Consider the following 15,790-nt stretch of genomic DNA (forward strand, 5'->3'; position numbering starts at 1 on the left):
TTATCGGTTATTCTTAAAAGAGCACCTCGCCTTTCAAGTTTTGCAAGGAAAAAAAACACCTCATTTGTTAGTGGCTGGTGCTCTTTCGTAATTTTGCAACTGATGAAGGGCACTCTTCTTTGCTCCTCAGCATTTTAAATTTTTTTATTTCTTCCACCTCCTCTCTAGTCTCAACTTGCATTCTGTAAGCATGGCTCCTCTTGTTGTTTACTTGTTGGTTTCTCTTTCACATGATGGTTCTTGGACTCACTCCCACCACCCTATCATTAGCTTGCTTTCAAAGTCATAAATTTTTAACTCTAGTTCTATGTACAAGGATTCATACAGGGGAAAATATTATATTTGATCCCCATCTTACACGTGGCAGTTGATCTAGTTGGCTAACATGTAGATGGGCCATGGCCTAAAAGCGCGGTGATGGAACGATCCTGACCGCCGATCAATTTATTTCCCTATCAAATATTATCTTCAGATGATACTGTCTTGATGAACAAAGACACGTGGAATATGTGATGGGTGATCAGAACCATTGATCTGATGGGCTATCACAGAGTGACCTAGTGGGTCCAAGTCTGTTGTCAGATGGAGTTCTATCTGATTCGCAAGATTGGGGCTTGCAAAAATCAATGGCTTAAAATTATCTTTAGGACGTCTTTTCCTTCGTGCTTGATCAAAGGTCTAGAATCATCCGCTAATGGTGAGATCAATGCAACAGGCCTGATCTCCTTACACGTGGCGGTGCTTTTATGTGGTTCACATAAATAAATTGTCTGTATGTACAAATGCGGCGTTTTGGAATCAATTACCTTATATCTATGCATATCCTATTATGTCTTGTAGTTATTGTTTTGGGACATTTAATTAGTCTTATTCAAAATAAAATAAGAGGTCACAGATTAATAGGCGGTGGTCTCTATACAGTATATGCCATCCATTGAATAATTTTTTTTAGGGTCAATGTAATAGTATATTACATTAAAATTATAAAGAGAAAACGGTTCCTACACATATGTGTAGATAAGTTATCTACACACTAGCTTAAAATACAGTGCGGGGCACATTATTTGGGTGATCCAAACCATTCATTTTTAAGGCCCTCATATAGATAGGGTGTCCACAAAAAATCAGATCCATAGGATCATCCTAACAATTCGCACTGTGGAGGCAAAAAATGGACTAATTTGTGAAGGTTTAAAGACATCCATTTTACCTCCACAAATCGTAGGGTTGGAATGATCCTATGGATCTGATTTTTTGTAGACACCCTATCTATGTGAGGGCCTTTAAAACGGATGGCTTGGATCACCCAAACAATATGCGCCTTCACTGTATTTTAAGCTAGTGTGTAGAGAACCGTTTTCTCAATTATAAAGTAAAAACCGAAAGACTAGGAAAACGGTCACCGTCGGATCAATGCTAAATATCAATGTTTGGGTCCCACATGGCAAATGCATATGCAATTGAGACCTTTGGCATCATGAGGGGACTAAAGGACTACAAAAATCAACGTTTCAGATTTTCTTAGCGAAGCTTTAACTCAGTCTCGATGGATCAATGGTCAGGATTATCTGATCATGGTGATTTGACCGGCATTTGGCTGATTTTGCGGTTGCTTGTCAGATAAATGGATCCAATCATTCTTATATTCGAAAGCGAGTTTTGAAGGGGACAAACAATCAGCCTTTTTAGCATTTTTCAGTAGAAGAAACTGTATTTGTGATATGATATAGATGCCAAGTTGACTAGGTTGGGCTGAATTGGCATAAAATAGCTCAGTAAGATAGTGTCTACCAACCATTTTCCGCCATAATTCTCTCATTTTTTTGTGTGGAGAACGAGTAAAACCAAACAAGTAGTCAGTGTCGAACACAACCCGAGAAGCTCGATTCTCCAAATCACATCAAAAAAGCATTGTGGAATTAGATTTCTGCATTTATTTGAAAGTCGCTTAGAGCGATTACGATCCCCCATCTTGGCCTGTTTATTTCTCAAGAATTAGACTTGTTGCCAGACACAACCTAACCTTGCCCATTCTTAGGTGGGTTTTAAACTTTTAAGTGAGCCTCTACTCGAGGTTGGCCATTTTTTCTTGACAGTTAAACGTAGGTTGGGGTTGGTATGTAGAAACTTGGTCCGCTTCATCTAATAATTCACTACCAAAAAGAGCTACGAGAGAGAGAGGGAGAGAGGAACAACCCATTGAAACACGTGTAAAATGTTGGGTTCCACCCTATGCATGGGCTTGGGTGGAGAATGTGGGACTCACCTGTTACGATCCTAAGTGGGGCCTGCCTAGGTATGGGAGTGGGTGGGACCCAGCCTGGTATGGGACAGGCTTAAAGGGCCTTGCCTAACGCGTTCCATACCGGGATGGGTCCCACCCAGTCCCATACTTAGGTGGGCCCCACTTAGGACCGTAACATACCATCACGCTTCCGCACCAACCGTCCTCAGCGGCCCACTCTATGACGGCCTTCACTCTGGCCTTTTTTCCAAGTAGTCCTTTTCACAGGTCGCCCCTTCCGTGACTCGAACACGGGACATGGTAGCTACTCTGATACAAATGTTAGGTACCTTATCGATACGCCAAAAGCTCCATAGCTAATGGAACGCGTAAGGCAAAGCCCTTTAAACCTGTCCCATACCGGGATGGGTCCCACCCAGTCCCATACCTAGGCGGGCCCCCACTTAGGATCGTAACATTCCACCATGCTTCCTCGGCGGCCCACTCTATAACACCTTTTCACTTTGGCCTTTCTTTCCAGGTAGCTCTTTCCACATGTCGCCCATTCCGTGACTCGAACACAGGACGTTATGGCTGTTCTGATACCAAATGTTAGGTACCTTACCGATACGCCAAAAGCTCCAGAGCTGATGGAACACGTAAGGCAAAGCCCTTTAGACCTGTCCCATACCGGGATGGGTCCCACCCAGTCCCATATAGACCTGGCAAACACGACCCGTGTTCGCGGGTCGACCCAACTCACTCGCAAATTTGCGGGCACGGGTATGAGTTTTAGTGACCCGTCAAAATTGACCCACGGGTGATCCAACCCGCAAAAACACGGGTTGGGTCAACCCGCGGCCACCCGCGGGTCATTTGGCTTTTTTAAGGGTGGTGATTTTGTCATGCTGATCTAGTTAGATGGCTTTTTTTTCTAATGCAAAGGATGGTGATTTTGTCATGCTAATCTAATTTTTAAGGGTTTGATGCATGAATAGGTTATGGCTGGTACCATAGGATATAAATAGGTTGTGGCTGACACCATAGGTTGATCCCAACCCTTCGATCTGAATGTTAGAGGGTTGGTCACTTGATCCTAGCAATCTATAGATCGGAGGGTTAGGATCAACCTATTGAAATGATTTTTGGGGCACAACCTATTTAGGTTGTGGGCCATCTAATGGACGGTTGGATCATTCCATGGTGCCAGCCATACCGCCGTCATCAAAATCCAGTGATAACATTTCCCAAAATAAATGACTGTTTGAATTTGCGGGTGACCTGCAGGTTGACCCGACCCACCCGCGGGTCACCTAAATCCTGACCCGCAAAAATGCGGGTCATTTCCTGACCCGACCCGTGTGACCCGCACCCACATCACCTGCGGGCTGACCCGACCCGGCCCACCCGTTTGCCAGGTCTAGTCCCATACCTAGGCGGGCCCCCACTTAGGATCGTAACATCACCCCATCAAAACATGATGTAAAATGACGGAACCAACTCGATGCATGGTTTGAGTGGAGTTGGTGGGACCTACTCTGTGAAACATGGTTTAAAAAGGAGGGTCCCGCCCTAATGCATGAATTTGGGTGGAGATTGTGTGCCTACTCGCGGGTGCATGTAAAGTGGTGGGTTCTGTCATGTGCATGGGTCTGGGTAGAGATGGCGGGTCTTACCATATCTAAACATGGGAAGTGATATCTTCGCCCCATTTTTATTTTGGGCCAGCCCCCTCGTATTTATAACCTTGGTCTTAAATTTCGGTCCGAAAGGTAATACCCGAAACGGTAGTTTATATCGGCCGAAATGTCAAAATTTCGTCCGAAATTTAAGGGATTTCTTCACCCAAAAATCTCGATTTTTTTTATAATTATTTAATATTATTGCGAAATTTCAGCCAAAATTACTGAAATTTCGGAAATTTCAGTCAAAATTATGTACAGGGAAAAATAGCTGCTAATGTGATTTCGACGGATTTCGGCCAAAATTTCAGTGAGGACCTAAACGCATTCCGAAACCGAAATCTGAAACATGTTTTTAACAACCCTTTTACACTACCAGCCAAGGAAGGAAAAAGATCAAATGTATCATTTCCATGTCAGGTGTAAAATGATGGGCCTCACCTTAGCAAAACATGTGCTGTAAAATGATGGGCCTGAGAAAAAGCCACCTGCAATGACGTGCAAGGGCTCTTGTGCAGTTGTGCCCAATCCATGTGCATTTGGTTCAGTGCTTCACACAGAGCCGTAAGAGAATTCATATTCGTAAAAAGTATTGGCAGAGAGAACATGTATCTCCTCATATAACTTGTGACTCTTACAATGTGGGCTTAAAAGTAGAACTCACAGACCAATTCAAATTAATGAAGAAGGGGGTTATGAAAAATGCCTTCAAGTGACCTTTTGAAAACCTAATAAAGCAAAATGATTTTTCTTAAACTTTTTCATAATCTTTAATTCACCACATTTTCCAACATCACTCCAAGATATAAGCACACCAACCTTTTTCTCACCACTTGCAGGTTGCATGAATACAGTGGAACTTCCATATTTAAACTAGTTTAATGTTTTGGTTGCCCTTTTGCATCATCCAGGCATTACACATCTTTTCTTCACATATTTATAATATTAATAAACAAATAATCTCAGGAGGATAGAAACCAAGTTATTTTATTAAGAGTTAGCTGTCTTTATCTTGTTTTTCGATCCATTGATACTTGTGGTGTTAGTTTAATATTGATGGGTTTTTAATATTTTTATTAAATGTTCAAAGATGTGCTGAAAATTTTGATCGAAGTTTTGCTGTAGAGATCGAGAGTTCAAATGAAAGACTGTCACCAGTTCTCATGGTTACCATCTTCTTCGAATTTAAATTTAGATTGAAAAAGCAAAATAGGAAATCGGGAATTGATTTCTCGCACCAAAATTTCATCTTCTTCACTCTTGCTCAGAGGGGAGCTAGATGTAGCATAGGGGGCAGTTGCCCCTGTTGAGTTGCGCCAAACTCCTTAATAAGCCTAACTCAATTGGCCCAACCCACTTTATAATTTGATTCCTGCCCCCTTTTATGTATGAATCTTGGCTCTGCCACTGCTCTTGCTCTTGCTCTGAGATTTTTTATTCGAGAGACAGCATGAAAATCCATATTTGGAGCAACCAAGGGCACCAACAACCGTAACTCGCCCACGAGATGTTCTTGCCAAGATTTGTACACAAATCAATTGCAAGAAAAATTTATGCAGTCATTATGGCTCTAACTATTTGTCGGAGAACCGATCGATGGTAGCTCAGTTCTCTCATCGAGAAAGGAAAGGAAAGGAAAGGGAAGTGAAGGGAAGGGAAGTAAACTGATGTGAAAGAAATAAAAGTGGAGGAAAAGAAACCTGTCAGATGAGCGTTTCGTTGCACAGAAACCTGACAGAAACCTCACAGAAACTACAGAAATATGTGTTTTGTTGCAGGGAAACTCAATAGAAACATGTTAAACAGAAACTGTGACAAACTGACATGCAGAATGATGCCAACATAGAATCTAGTCTAAAATAAGTGGGTCCAACCCTCTGAAGTCAATCAAAATAAGAATAACAATAACAATTGTTACAAGCCCCATACATGACATGGAAAGGGGCTTGTAACACATAAGAGGAATAACAATATAACAATTAAACTGATAAATTGAGAGCAAAAAAATAACGGAAACAACCCAAGATCAAAACACAACACATTGTATTTAGAGATATACATAATCAAATGCAAACAAACATATCCTTATTGGAAAATCCTATTTCACATAAACAACAATCAAATAAAAAAAACAAACAGACCATTGTTGGAAAAATCAAGCAAACCCTTGTTGGAAATTCCATTTCCATTTCTAGTTTCAATCACAAAAATCTGAGTCGAACTCCATTTTAGGTTTCAATTAGAAAAACACTATTTCACAGAAACGAAATAGGGTTTCAATAAAAAAAAAATCTGAAACACAAAAATTTGTACCACCAAAACCCCATTTCACGTAAACAAAATAGGATTTCAATCAGAAAAAAACCAGTACCACAAAAACACCAACCCTATTTCATAGAAAACAAAATAGGGTTTCAATCATAAGCTGTTTGTATAGATAAGAAAAACGAAAAAAGCAAAGATGGAACACAGAGAGAGAGAGAGAGAGAGAGAGAGAGAGAGAGAGAGAGATTACCTGGTTTGCTTTTGAAGCTTGAAGATGATGAAGCTGAAGGTTGAGAGGTACTAAATGCTACATCCAGACTTGCAGATGGCTGGTGGAGAGAGGTTGAAGACGCGAGGCCTTTTTTTTCTCTCTCGAACCCACGCGATGTCGGGGAAACTCGGGAGAAAAGAGGAGTTTCCGATAGTAGGGCTCGGAAAAGAGCCCCGAGTGAAGTGAAGGAAAGTAATTTTACACGTTTTTTTTTTTTTTTACACGTTGGATTAAAAAGTTTCCAGGGAAAGTAAAAGAACACCCAAAAGCAGAGTTTCCGAGGAAAAAAACCCATGTTTCCGCGGAAAACTGGGGGAAAAGAAAATAAGAGAACTGAGCGTAAAGGTCACAGACAATGATGCCCCTGCTTATATTGTTTTTTTTTGAAAAGGGCAACAGATTATATATATATATATATATGTAAAAACAGAACCGAGGTGGTCCTGAAGGAACAAAGATAATACAAAGATAGCAGTACAATAATTCAAGGAGGTAGATAGTCAAAGCACTCAAACGCGGCCCGAAAGACTCCTTTCTTGGCAAGGGAGTCTGCTTCCGCATTGGCTGATCTCCTGACATGGCGAAAAACTATTGAGGAGCCCTTAGCCCTGTCCTCTATTTCCTCTAAGAGAGGCAAAAATCGCCAAGGGGGAGAAGCGTTACCCGAAAGCCAGCGAATAACATTTAAGGAATCCCCTTCGACGATAATTTTGTCGCACTCTAGACGAGGCATCGAGAGAAGCCCGCTATGAACGGCTCGTACCTCTGCCTCGTTTGAGTCTGCCACTCCGATAGGTCCCGAGTAGACCCAGAGGACTTCCCCTTTGTGGTTTCTACATAACCCCCCTACTCCTGCCATTCCTGGATTGCCGATAGACGATCCGTCAAAGTTAAGTTTCAGGGATCCCGGAGGAGGAGGAATCCAGGAGGGGAGGATTTTCACTTTGGTAGCCGATTCCAAGCATGTGATTGACCATCCTTCCCAGAGGTCGAAAGCTGAAACAAAACGAAACAGAGGAAGGCTTCGAGCCCAGGATATGACCGCAGCTATCAACTGAATATAAATCCAATAGGGAGATCTAGCCTTCCCTTCAAAGATACGAGCATTCCTCTCTTTCCACAAGAACCACCATGAGGCCAGGAGACACATCTTCCACAGCGTTCTGCCTTTCCTTTTCCAAGGAGTCCAGGCCCAACTCTGAATGAATTCAGCCATAGAGTTGGAGGGGACCCAACTGATTCCAAAACGAGAAAAAATAAGACCCCAAATATGGCGAGCAACCTTACAGTGTATGAAAAGGTGGTCAATGGATTCCCCAGCGGATAAACATAGAGGACAGTGATCTACCAACCACATTCCTCGTTTCCTCAAAAAATCCATAGTTTGAATGCGGCCCCAGCTAACCGACCACCCAAAGAAAGCAACTCTCGGAGGGCAAGATTGTCTCCAAAACGAGGAGGACACATGCTCCACTGAAGAAGGGATCAGATGGTTATAAAAAGATTTGACTGAAAATATCCCCGAAGGATTCCAAATCCAAATCCGACGATCTACGCCCGAAGACTTGATGAAGCAAGAATCCAATAAGGAGAGGAGGGCGTTGTAAGAGTTTAACTCCCTAACAAAGAAGTCTCTGCGAAACTTAAGAGACCAAGCCACCTTCCCATGTTCCCTTACAAAACATTCCGACACCCAGACCTCTTTCTGAGATGAAACGATGAATAAGTCAGGAAACATCACTTGAAGAGGATCGTCCGAACACCAAGGATCCTGCCAGAACCGAATCCGATCCCCCCTATATACTCTGAATCGGACGCCAGGAGCAAATAACGACTTCAACTTCAAGATGTCCCTCCAAGCCGTGAGACCTTTGAGTTTAAAATTATCAACAGAGTCCCAATGCCCATGATCTGAACCATACTTACTTCCAATGACCCGGACCCACAAAGAGGATTGTTCTTCGCCAAATCTCCACAGCCACTTGCCCATAAGGGCCTGGTTAAAACTCTGAACCCTCCTGATACCCAAACCTCCATTTTTAGTAGGCAAGCAGACCATACTCCATTTAATCAGGGAGACCCCCTTGGAAGACCCTGATCCGCCCCACAGGAAGCGTCTCTGAATTTGTTCGATGCGTTTAGCAACCGAGGCGGGACATTGAAAAAGAGATAGAAAATATATCGGCATATTGGATAGAACGGCCTTTATAAGCACCAATCTACCTCCTTTGGAAACCAACCGGCGCTTCCAGGTGGCCAAACGTCGCTCAATCCTTTGAATAATAGGAGCCCATAGGTTGTGTTTCGGTCGACCCACACCAAGAGGAAGACCCAGATAGGTTGCTGGAAAGACATCTAAATCACACCCCATAATTCCGGCGAAAAAGGATGCATCGTTCTCAGAAACGTTGATCGCGAACAACCGAGATTTTGCGAAATTAGATCTTTGACCCGAAACCATCTCATAACAACGAAGCATAGCTTTAAGGTTAAGAATCTGGGATATGACCGGAGAACAGAACAGAAGAGTGTCATCCGCAAACTGAAGAAGCGATACTTCCACCTTGCTCTCGCCAATAAGGAACCCTTGATATAGCCCCAACTCACTTCCTTTTTTCAGCAGTCTGCACAGTGATTCGGCCACAATCAGGAAAAGAAAAGGAGAGAGAGGATCGCCCTGCCGCAATCCTCTAGAAGATTTGAAGAATCCTTTTGCTGATCCGTTGATGAGGACAGAAAACCAGGCGGACGATAAGCAGTTCCGGATCCACCCTCTCCACCTTCCCCCAAAGCCCATACGACCCATGAGAAAATCTAATGCTGCCCAATCCACTCGGTCATATGCCTTCTCCATGTCAAGCTTGCATAGAATGCCGCCTTCCCCCTTCCTCCGATAATAGTCAATGGCTTCATTGGCTGTTAAAGAACAATCAAGAATTTGCCGGTTGCTTATGAAGGCACTTTGACAGACCGATATAATTGAAGGAAGAACCACTTTGATACGATCCGCCAGAACCTTTGCGAGGACTTTGTAAAGGCTGCCCACCAAGCTAATCGGGCGAAAATCCGAGCTTTTTGTTGCTCCTTCAATTTTTGGAATGAGGACGAGAAAAGTTGCACCTGTCCCTTTGTCAAGGATGGCTCCCTCAAAAAATTCTATGAAGAATCGAAGAATATCCGATTTTACTGTTTCCCAGCAAGTTTGAAAGAAAGCCAAACAAAAACCATCGGGTCCAGGGGCTTTATCTTTTGCCAGAGAAAATAGTGCTGATCGGATTTCCACCTCAGAGAAAGGGATTTCCAATCCGGCTGAGGCTTCCAGGCTTAAGCTAGCAAAACAAATGTCTTGAGGAATTGGGCGTAACATCCCATCAGCTGAGTATAAAGATCTGTAGAATTCAATAATTTCTTCAATAATTCGCTCCTTGTCAGATACAATCTCCCCCTCCACTTCTAAGGATTCAATTCTGTTCCTTCTTCTGCGAGCACTAGCCATGGCATGGAAGAAGGCTGTGTTTTTATCTCCCTCCAACAACCACTTGACTCGAGATCTTTGGCGCCAAGAGATTTCTTTAAGCATCAACAACTCTTTATGCTCTTGAATTAATCTTCCTTGTTGCTCATAATCCTCCGCCGAGGCCAAACCACTCTCTGCCAATGTATTTATCTCCATCAATCTGTCCTCAAGAATCCTCTTCCTGCCTTGGTCCACTTCTTTCTGCTCCTTATCCCACTCTTTTAATTTCCCCTTAATGAAGCGTAATTTTTTGCCTATAACTACGTCCCCTGGACCTTCAAAGACGCTTTCAGACCACCATCGGACTAAGAGAGCCTCCATTTGGGGATTTTCCAGCCAAGCTAATTCAAATCTGAAGGGGGGCGGGCCCCAGAACTCCATTTTAGGAGACAAAAGGAGAGGGCAATGGTCGGAAACTGAATGGGGTAAAGCCTGCTGATAGACTTCAGAAAGAATTGCCAACCAGTCACCCGAGAGAAGAAATCGGTCAAGCCGACTCCGGTTCGAACCTCTGGCCCAGGTGAAAGAGGAGCCACCCAAAGGTAAATCTGCGAGCTCGTTGATTGCGATGAAATCAGCGAAAGATCTCATGCCCGCAGTGACTCGCTGACCCCCAAGTCGATCTCTTGATCCTAGAACTTCATTGAAATCCCCCCCGATACACCAAGGAGCGGAACATAGGCGACGCGTCTGATTTAATTCTTCCCAAAAAAGACACTTCTCAGAGGATGACAAAGGACCATAGACACCTGAGAAGAACCAGACTGAATTATCATTGCATTTACGGAAAGCAACGGAGAGAGAGAAAACTCCACGCCAAACATCTGTGCTGGCCCACAAGACTGAATCCCAAGCCACCAAGATGCCCCCTGAAGCTCCTTTGGATGCTAAGAAAGCAAAATTCCAGTCAGTATTGAACCCCATGCTTCTCATATCTATGTTACGGATTTGCTCCATCTTTGTTTCCTGGAGACAAACAACCTCAGGGCGCCGATGTTTAACTAATGCTTTGATTTGAATTCTTTTCTCCAGAGAGCCCAAGCCGTTTATATTCCAGGATAAAATCTTCATTAACAACTATATTCCGATGAATTCCTCCCCGCCCTGATACCAGACTTTCTTCCTTTTTTCTGGGATGTGAGACCTTTGCTATGCGATCCAGAATCATAATTGATATCCGATTGAAGTCTCACCAATTCGCGCTCCGTGCGTTTCAGGTTTACTTCGGATATGGAGACTGGAGATGACACTCCAGCGACCTCTCGTAGTTCTGCCTCCTTTATGCTAGACCTATATTCCTCAACGGGACCCGGAAATATTAGACCCAGATGAGAACTAATGTGCATGGTATGATCCACCATCAATTCAAGCACCTGTTGGGAAGAAACCAAGCCCGAGTCATTCCGTGGAGGGACATAAGATAGTTCTGAGTCACAAGGCAGGAGCTGAAAATCCGCCTTGCTACACCATCTCAGTGGACAAAGATGGGAGAAACTTCCAAGCGATACCCTGACGAGCGAGCGAAAAGACCACTCCCTAACTTCACCAGAGAATAAATGCTTTATACCTCCCAAACCACTATAATCAATGATCACCTTCCTTTGCCCCACCCGGCACTGAATGAAGAAACGGTCATCACGAGAGATAAGGATACATCTACTCTTGTGACTTTGCAGACTATGCCCCCACACCCGGTTGTCACCGAGCTCCTCCTCAGTCTCAGAATACGTGAGAGTAGCGCCCATTGTGCTTGAGTCGTGGATGAGGCTCTCCTCCTGGTTCCCAGGACTCGCCAGTGGAGAAGCCCAAAGGTCCTCTGAAGCAACTTCTCTTTCAGAAAATTCCATTGGACCCGAATCGGGCACGTAGATTACATCTACTCGAGGAGAGTCGCTGTGGTGCGGAGGGGATAAGGCTGAGATAATATCTTCAAAGCTGTTGACCTTAGAGTAAGGAGTAGCTGTTGCTGATGAGTCTTGAATAGGACCAGCTCCACTGGACCACCTGTATGCATGTGAGGGACCCTCTTTTTGAAATTCAGCATTTTTGCCAGGTGAGATGCTGCTAACCGGTGCCGCTTTCTGCGCACAATAGGCTGAATGTGAAGGAATCTCCGACTCCACCAACCCGACGACCCCAGCATTTATCTCCGGCACCGACAGCAATGATGAGGTTTCATTGATGGCATTGAAGACATCATAGATTGCAGTTATGGGATGGTGAACTACTTCAGCTTCACTTACCCCTTCAGTAGGAATATTTAAAGGAAGACCCAACTCTTCTTCGGAAACCATCTGCCCAGCCGGAGAAGGAGAGGAGATTTTTGCAAAGTCGTCGTCAACTCTTTCCCGGGAGGCTAGAATCCAACGAATTGTGCCATCGATAGAGCTTTGGAGAGATAGTTCACTTCCGGGGCGTCCTTCAGACATGATCAGCATCCTACCCACTTCATATCCGAAACCCGCATAACACGACAAATCTACCTCCACCACCTGGCCTATTTTCCTCCCTATACGCTGAAAATTATCGGCGCACCATGCTTCAGGCGGAACTCCTTCTATTTTCCACCAGGAAGGCTTCCCCGCCTTAGGAAATTTTGTATCCCACTTCTGTAGATCTTCCAGAGGAGAATGGGATGGAGAGCACCAATCTCTGATTAAGTGGGATCGATTAGCGCCCGCTGGGATGGAAATTTGGATTTCTAAAGGAGCAATTTTATACACCACAGCTTTAGTCCTGCTATTGCGAGAGAGCCAGTCTTCCAGCGCATCCAGATCACCATCCCACCCTTCCTTCATCTTCCCCCATAAGCCTAAGTCTGCATTACTAATAGACTTAAGGGGGACTACTTCAAGGTTGAAAGCTACACCTTCCGAAGTTGCAGGAAGCAACGGCTCCATTCTAACATTCTCTGCTTGAGGCGCTGTTGGTTTAGGAACAAGCCCCCTCCTCACCATCGGATCCGCTGACTGTTCTTGGTGCCCTGGAAAATTGAAGTCCGAACTGGACCAGACTTTATGACACTTCCAACATCTAACCCTCCTTCGAAAATTCCTGAAAGCACATCTGCAACATCTCCAATCTCCCAGTTCTCTATTCTTTCTTTTGTGGAAGGCACTCTCCATTCGTCTTCCCTTCTTGCTTCGGACGGGTAGCCACTCCTCCTCTTCATATCGGTGAGGCCAATTTCTCTGCCCAACTGCCGGCTCAGAGCCAAACTTCTTCCAACCTCCTACAGAATCGCCCAAAAGGCCTGCTTCGGGGTTGATCCGCCGGACCCCAAGAGGGATCAAATTCGCCCCACTGGCCCATCTAGGGCGATCTCCCCCACCACCTCTCACCCCGACGGAGGTCATAATTGTCACGGAATCCTCCTCCGCTCTGCAAAATGTGCCGACCACCGAGCCGTGAGAATCCACCGGATTCTGGATCGGAAACCCACGCGGAGACCGAGATGGAGGAAGACACCGAATCTGAAGGAGCTGAAGAAGAAGAGGTAGAGGATACAGATGAGAAGAAGATCCCTCTCCCTGCAAAATTATCCTTGTGCGAGAATCTTTCTGTAGATGGCGACCAGATTTAATGTCGTGAGGTCCACCTGGCCGGGTGCATAGTTACTTGTATGCTGTGACTATCGTCCAGCATACGAACTATGTCCGTTTTACACACAAGGTGTCCAGGTGTTGAGATACTAACGGTGCGGTGGCACTAGAAGGCGGGTATAGCCCTCACGGCTCCTACTTATAGTATCTCTCCGAGAGTAACTTGTATTGATTGATTCCTGAATGACCGTCGACAATCCGTGGTGCAATCGGCTGAGATTGGTGATGATGAATGGGCTATATAAAGACCGAAAATGGAAGAGATTATATGGGTTTACGCTATGCCCCTTCGCAATATAGTTCGCATAGACGTTTCTTCAAACACCCGGTGGGCATCACTACTGGAATGTCCCTGCAAACAATAGTTGGCAAGTCTCTTTGAGGCATTTCATCGAACATCAAGGAGGCGTAATTGCAAGAGCATTTCTGCAACTAAACTGCCAAAGAGACCTATACCACAGAACCGTGCCCTTCACGAATGGTCTCTGCAAAGAGACCTATACCACAGAACCACAAAATTGATTCCCAACAAAGACCCAAAACCTCAAAGTTTTCACATACCCCAACTCAAACCCACTTACAGAAAAGTAGAAGCAGAGGGAGAAAGCACCTGTTCCCAAACTCCAAAAGGGCAAGAAATAAAGCTATCCTTCAAAAACCCCCAAAACCCATCTCAACCGATCTGGTGTTGCAATTGAAATATCTTTGAGCGGAGAAAACTGAACATTCTGTACATCTCCTTTTGGGGCTTCAAGAAACTATCTAGAGAAGAAGGGTACTTCTTTTTTCAAGAAACTATCTAGAGAAGAAGGGTACTTCTTTTTTCGGATAAGATTGTGCCATCGTATTTCTCAATATTCAACCCAATTGGAGTCAGATCTTCCTTCCACTGCAACCAGATCTCCCTTTTCACAAATCGATCATCATCGTCACTGGTTCTGCTGTGAGAAACGGGAACTAGAAGAAACGCAGATCGATGCCCCTGAAACGGCAGCCATTAAAGATCTGATAAAATTCGAAACCCTAAAACAGATCTGGAGAGAGCTGAGGCTCCCACTTCTATATGGAAGAAGAGATGAATCGTCCACAACAACTTTCGTCTAAAAAAAAAGATCTAACACCATGGATTGAAGTGACTGTTAATTGCATACAGAAAGTAGCACTATTACCATATACCCTCTTCTCATGAAACAAACGTTACTCTATGGATTCTACTACACATCATTTTGAAAATCTTTGTAATCACATGTGCCCCTGCTTATATTGTTAATGATCAAGACAGAGTGAGATGAATTAGGGGCACTAGATTAGGACCTACAAGTCTATAAATATTAAATGAGACTTGTTAGTATTTTGAAAATAAAGGATGACACCGAAGATAAAAAAATAATATAATTATGATAGGTCGTACGATGGTGTTGGAAATATGACGGTGACAGTACCGGACAAGCACAGCTTAGTTAGAGACATTCTCACAGTCTTCTACAAGTAATCACACTTATTCGCATGATGAGTGGGTTCTAAATTAGGCTGGTCTATTCATGTATGGTCTATAGTAAATTATTTGATATGTTATAGTGAATAAGAGCAAGTGTAGTATCCATGGGTGATGGGTACAATTGTGATACCTTGAGATTTGGAATGGTGAAATCTCAAGGTAAGTGGTTTGCACTCTGGGTAGCGTGTTGTATATCCCAAATATATGAAATAATTTGTAGTGTTACTTGGTCAGTTGAACTCCATGAGTTGTAAGTATTCGGTTGGAGGCAGCCATAAAAATGATATGATGTTGTATGGTTCCAACAAATTAAAGGAGGGGAATGTGACATGTTTATATCGTCTAGTGGGAACAAGATTTCTAAAAGTATTCCCATGATCTTGATGGTTGATAGGAAACAAAGTAACGTGCGCATGTACAAGGTCACTTTCGCAGTTGGTGTAGTAGCAGCAATGGTGAGAGCTAGCAGAGAGGACGAGATTATTGTCTTGGTGCAACTATGCTTGTGCACTCATCGCATTGTTCATTACTTGGTACAGTAAAAAAAAAGGATGATTCAATGATGTGTAGATGATGGTTCGAAAGGCCAATTGCGGTGGCGACAAAACCGGTGGCGATGCCCATGGAAAATCTTCACATGCCTAGGGAACAAGCCAAGATTGAGATTATTGGGTTTTTGTGTTGTTTCCCACTCCATGTAGTTTTTTCCTTGTAATAGTTACCTAGTGTTA

The sequence above is a fragment of the Tasmannia lanceolata genome, unplaced genomic scaffold, assembly GCF_043159265.1.
Source record: "Tasmannia lanceolata isolate RefF3 unplaced genomic scaffold, GAP_Taslan_0.1 ptg000015l, whole genome shotgun sequence".
Taxonomy (NCBI): domain Eukaryota; kingdom Viridiplantae; phylum Streptophyta; class Magnoliopsida; order Canellales; family Winteraceae; genus Tasmannia; species Tasmannia lanceolata.